Genomic DNA, 5,935 nt, shown 5'->3' with positions numbered 1-5,935 from the left:
CTTCAACTGACTCATGATCTTAACTATATAAAATTTTTCTGAATAGTTGTTGCCCTTCGGTCTTATTTTTATTGATTTCATGTTGATGAAGCATAATAAAATAGTGGATCGGTAATTCTACTATAGCACTGTAACTACTCTTGAACATCATATATCCTAATAATTACTGATTTTTCAGCACAAACATGTGCCATCTTTACTTTCTATCGATGCTGATTGATCAGAATAAAGAATCAAATTAGTCATGACCAGCAATGGGAGTTAATTTGATAGAATATTGTTTCACCATTTTGATGGAGATTTGTTCTCTGAGCTGGATGGTTTGCTCATGCTCAATCAAGATCTCCTATCTCAGCTTTAAATCTTCTCCACCATTGTTTCAATATTTGGAACTTTAACTTTGTGTGACCTTGGTGATTCCCGGATCACAAAACTTTCGTAGTGATGCATGACTTACTGCCATACCATTTTCTAGTTCAAAGCTATTGTAATTTAAATGCAACATTTTGTACTCGATTTTTTTCTACCTTAATGCTTTGTTTGGTCATACTTGTACTTTTCTGATTGTTTGTGTGCTGTGACTGTTTAAGTCATCTATTATTTCGTATATCTTTTTACATTGATCTGAATCAGGAGTAAATGGAATCGGATTCCATTTGACTCATATTCCCTATCACTCTCTTACTTGTAAAGCAACCAGGTGATAGAATAGTTTTCGTCTCTCTGCCTATGATTACTAATGTCGATTGGGACTATTGTATTTCTGGCCTTAGAACTGATCTAAATAACCAATAGTGTTAGATGAGTTTCATCCAGTATATTATTTAACAAGCAGATCGTGATATATGTTGAGTTCAGATGAAATCTGTCAGTAAGTAGACTTATATGATGATCTAATGAATGACTTGTTGTTTCTTGTCATTGTAGTTAACTAGTAAATGATTTCAGTAGTTATCAATCGTCTATCTTCTATTACAATGAATAACTTGGTCATTTTATTTGGCCATCTAGGGATTCATGCATTCTGTTGAATCATCAATTTATATCTTTGAGTGAACCTCCTAAAATCTGTAATTAAACTTGTCATGTCGTCAATCAATATCTCGACGGTCGTTAAAGACACCATTTGAAAAAGTAAGAATAACACATTCTGGTAACTGATTATATTCTTTTCCATGTTTGCTTGACTTTCAGATGTCGAACAAATATCCAGCACTAACCATTCGTCATTTCGTGATGATCATATCTCAGTTATATATGTATTATGCTCACTATGTCACCTATATTTATAATCTTCTACTTGTATTGGTTGTAGAAACTTACAACTACCAACTTTTGAACCACAGACTACTGAGTGATTAGCAAGTTGATATGTGGAGATTTTGATTTTCTTCTTCCTCAATTCTATTTCCATACCTTCAGTTATCTTGTTATTAAACAGAAGATTTCCATATCGACATCTTCAGACTGAAATGACTGTCTAAATTTAGTCAGTATTATCTGTAGTACAATTCTCAGTTATTTCTTTACATTGTTAATATGAGACTTGAGAATGTGAATGTTGTCGAAATCTCGTTTCACTGAATTCCATATGCTAAAATAGATTGACAAAAGATAAAAATTGGTAATTAGACTGTTCATGGATTATTGATTAATGTCATGTTTTTCTAGTCCTTATATGCCTTATGATGGGGTTTTACATAACACAAAAGTGATACAGGGTTCCTGTCATAACCACGAACAATCAACTATCAATTTACATCTTAATTCAGTGTTCATGATGTCCAGTCAGTGAGAGTAATGGCCATATTTTATCTGGTTAGTGTTTTACTTATGGCAAGTATGTGTTTAACATTATGTCATTACTTACTTACGCCTTTTACCCTAGTGGAGGATCATGGAATGCCCAACAACATTCTCCATCCATCCCTGTTCTAAACAATCCTTTCTCGTTCTTTCTAGTTGCTATTCATCGTTTTCCCGGTGTAATGTGTTATTTGGCCATCCTCTTTCTTGCTCCCTTTCAGGATCTCAAGTTAGGGCTTGCTTCGTGATGCAGTTATGTGATTTCCTCATTGGGCTTCCCATCCACTTTCAACATCTTTTCCTAATTTCCTATTCACGTAGAAGCTATTTTCTTCCCTCCCACAGTAGGCTGTTGCTGATGGTATCCTGACAGAGAATGTTGAGTATTTTACGTAGATAACTATTTATAAATACATGCATTTTCTTGATGACGGTTGTAGTAGTCCTCCACGTTTCAGCTCCGTACAGTTGGACTGTCTTGGAGTTCATATTGAAGATTCTCACTTTGAAATTAGTTGACAGTTGTTTTTAGTTCCATATGTTCTTCATTTGTAGAAATGCGGTCCTCCCTTCGCTAACCCTCGCCTTTACGTCTGCATACGATCCTCCTTGTTCATCAGTGATGCTTCCCAGGTTCATGAATGTTTCCACATCTTCCAGAGATTCGCCACCAAGTGTGACTTGGTCGGTGTTCTGTGTGTTGTATTTGAGAATCTTGCTTTTTCCTTTGTGTATTTTGAGGTCTATCGATGCAGAGGTTGTTGCTACAATAGTTGTCTTCGTCTGTATTTGTTCGTGTGTATGAGATAGGAGGTATAGGTCATCTGTGAATTCCAAATCGTCCAATTGTTTCTGAAATCTTCATTGTTTTTCCCGCATCTCCTCATATGTCAAGGTTTTCATAATCCAGTCAATTAAGAGAAGAAAGAGGAAGGGGAGGGTAGACAGCCTTGTATGACTGGTCCTTACTGGAAATGCATCTGTCATCTGCCCTCCATTCACGACTTTTCACTGTAGTCCGTCGTATGAGTTCGGATAATATTGACAAACTTCTAAAGAACCCCATGATGTCAACTGTTTTTGACCGGCCTTCTCCTTTTCTCTCTCATTATTCTTTTCTACGATGTCTACAGATTATATGCTTTATGCTGAGTATTCTTGAGTTCGAAATTAGTAAGCTCATTAGAGTTTTTATTACCTAACTGCTGTAATTTATACAATTAACTCATTATTTTAAAGAATGTACAAGTCTGATTGAACATACCTCTTCATTTCAATCTTTATCTATCCTCCCATTAGTTGTAGATACAGACAATCAATAACTTACCCACCGCCGATCAAAGCTATTAAAATATATTTGGATATTTCGGATTTTTACTCTTTCACTTACTCATTTCCCAGTGTGATTTCCCTTTCATGCTTTCAGATCTTATTATTTATCGTCAATACACTATTCCAACAACTGGAGTTCTGTATTTTGCATATGCTCGAATGAATTCATGGTATTGAAGGGATGCTTGGCCTGTTAAAATTCCCAGTTAAAGGGTATCATCTACTGTAGTCACATGTAAAAGAATTGGCCTTTACAAGAGCACCTCCTTGCATACTTGAAGAATGCTGTATCAAGCCCTAAAAATGCTGTTTATCCTATGTTTCTTTAGCTTCAGTTTAGGCTCTGACACTACCAAGTGGTCATCTAAAGCTACGTCAGTTCTAAACTTTGTTCTCAAGTTTTTTTGAACCTTCTGAATATTTTATTGATGCAGGTGTCGTTAATCTGGTTTTGGTAAAATGATTCTTTGAAACCTCTTGGTCTTATGCCGACGCTTTTGAGATTAAATTTTGACATTTACATTTCCGGTCCCTTAAAGTCCCCGTTACCTGGTGCTACCTATTATGTTATTGATGCTCAGACCCCCCAACACGATAGTCACATCTTTTTCTGGATGTTCCTTAACGATGGATTGCAGCCTCTTTTAGAACAGACTTTCATCCTCTTCGGTCCTATTACTTGTTAGTGAACAGCACTGGTTGCTAATCTTTATAGTTCTTTCCTCCCGTATTTTAAAAAAAGTTATAGAAAGCCTTCCTCGTCAACTCCCATCCTAAGAGCACTATCTATAGTTCTTTGGAGAGCGGCAGCAAAATTACGCGTATGTCAGGTCCATTTTAACTTTTATGGCCAGAATACGATACTAGTTTCCAATGGGTATTTGATAGTGGATTTCGTGCATCACAAGGTTCTATCTTCTCATTTCTGCTGTAATGTAAATGACCCCCCTCAGTCTCTATATTATTATGACTTTCCGCACATCTGTATCATTTGTATGCCTTGATGCTTGAATGCGAATAGGGGGTACCCCAGCTTTCGTCATGAAAATTTATGGAAGCTCAATATGAATGCACTTCCATCCATACGGTAGAGTCAAAATGGAACATATAGTACTCTTTGACTGGTGTATTTTGTCTCAAGCTTCTTTTTTCTTATAGTCTCCTTTCATTCTCGTGTGATATCGAATGTTTCAAATATACGTCACCTCGACACTTTCTTACTCAACTTCTTGTATCTACGGAATTCAGTGACGTAATATATATATATATATATATATATATATATATATATATATATATAGCATGTGAACTGAGATAATGAGAATATTCAAACTAGTGAGTGTTAGGTGACTGAGTCTTTAAAAGCATGAGCGATATGCATTTAAGCGTACAGATATATTCACCAGTACACATATACGTATAATGAATACTTGGAATTGGGCATGAAGGATTGACGAAGGAAAACTTATGGGTGATGAAACAATTCGAAATATTGGAATGATTTATCTGTTCAAGAGCTATTACAAACTACGCAGGCATGTACTGACAAGGACTTGTTCTTATTCGTAATGTTCGCTCGGTATTCGAACTGTGGATGAACGTATACGACAGGAGACCATACAATAACCATCTTGATTGAACCAGTCGGAATTAGGCAGCATCTCACATAATTTTGCAAGGGACTAAAAGTACAGCACTAGATAATTTGTATTCTAAGGTTAACTAAATAAAAATGGGCAGCATTCGGTTATTAAAATAGTTGAAAAAGATTCAAAAAACATATGCTATGCAGCGAAAAATTGAATATGGTGTAGTCCTGAAGCTAGATCATGAGAAGTGACTGCATTTGATGGACAATACAAGTTTGTGTTAGACTACGTGATGTGATTTGGTGCACAGTCAAGAGTATGTTTCTAGTTGAGAAGCACTGTCTCACTTTAACTTTTGCCTCCATGTCTTAAGTCTTGTGGTTTACAGTTGATAAACGAAGGGGTGGTGAGGTAGAACTAAACTACCCCTGATGTTAGTCCGTTGTCAATACCATAAAACTAATTCGTAATTCTAATATATAACTCTAATTTAACTTGCATCATATAATTACAGGCTTTAATAATGGTGTAGGACGAAGTCACCTGTTCTATATCTGTTTCTGGGGAAGTATCTCATAGGGGCTGAAAAAAGGTGTTAGAAAAAAGAAGATTTAAGAAGCAGAGCAGACAATTTTCATGGAGGAATAGTTAGGGTATAACTGCTTATTCTATTTCGTTGTTATCAAGGTACTTATTAAGTAAGAGCACTCTAATATTTAAAGAAAACAAATGTAAACAAGGTATGAGTGGATAAGGAACTATGTAAATGAAGGTGGTTCAGAAAGAAGCTGAAAGAATAGGATTATGTGTAATTATAAAACATAGTATGGTATTCTGACACACCCTTCTTCGTTGAAGCTATTTAAGTCCATTTTTTGTTTCAGAATTTATAGGGTATGGAGCAGACTTTGTTTTTAGCCAATTGTCCAGTCTGCCCGGTAAGAAGTTGTAGCTGTAAATAATTCGCCAAAATCAATATCTCATCAAGTGTTCGACATTGGATGCTGACCATTGTTTAAGTAGACTTGTTTAACTGAAGGTTTTCGGTCATGCATCCGTACCAGATCACGTTTCAACTCGGTGTGGGACACAGCTACTACGTTTCAATAGTTAGCTAAGAACGAACGCCTCTCGAAATCTTGGTAACGTATCAAATATATCTTTCCTACTTCTCCTCGTCTCACTTCTGATTTCTATCGGGCGTAAGA

The sequence above is a fragment of the Schistosoma mansoni genome, chromosome 5 (assembly GCF_000237925.1).
Source record: "Schistosoma mansoni strain Puerto Rico chromosome 5, complete genome".
Lineage (NCBI taxonomy): Eukaryota > Metazoa > Platyhelminthes > Trematoda > Strigeidida > Schistosomatidae > Schistosoma > Schistosoma mansoni.
The sequence above is the reverse complement of the archived record's forward strand: the minus strand, read 5'-3'. Positions refer to the sequence as shown.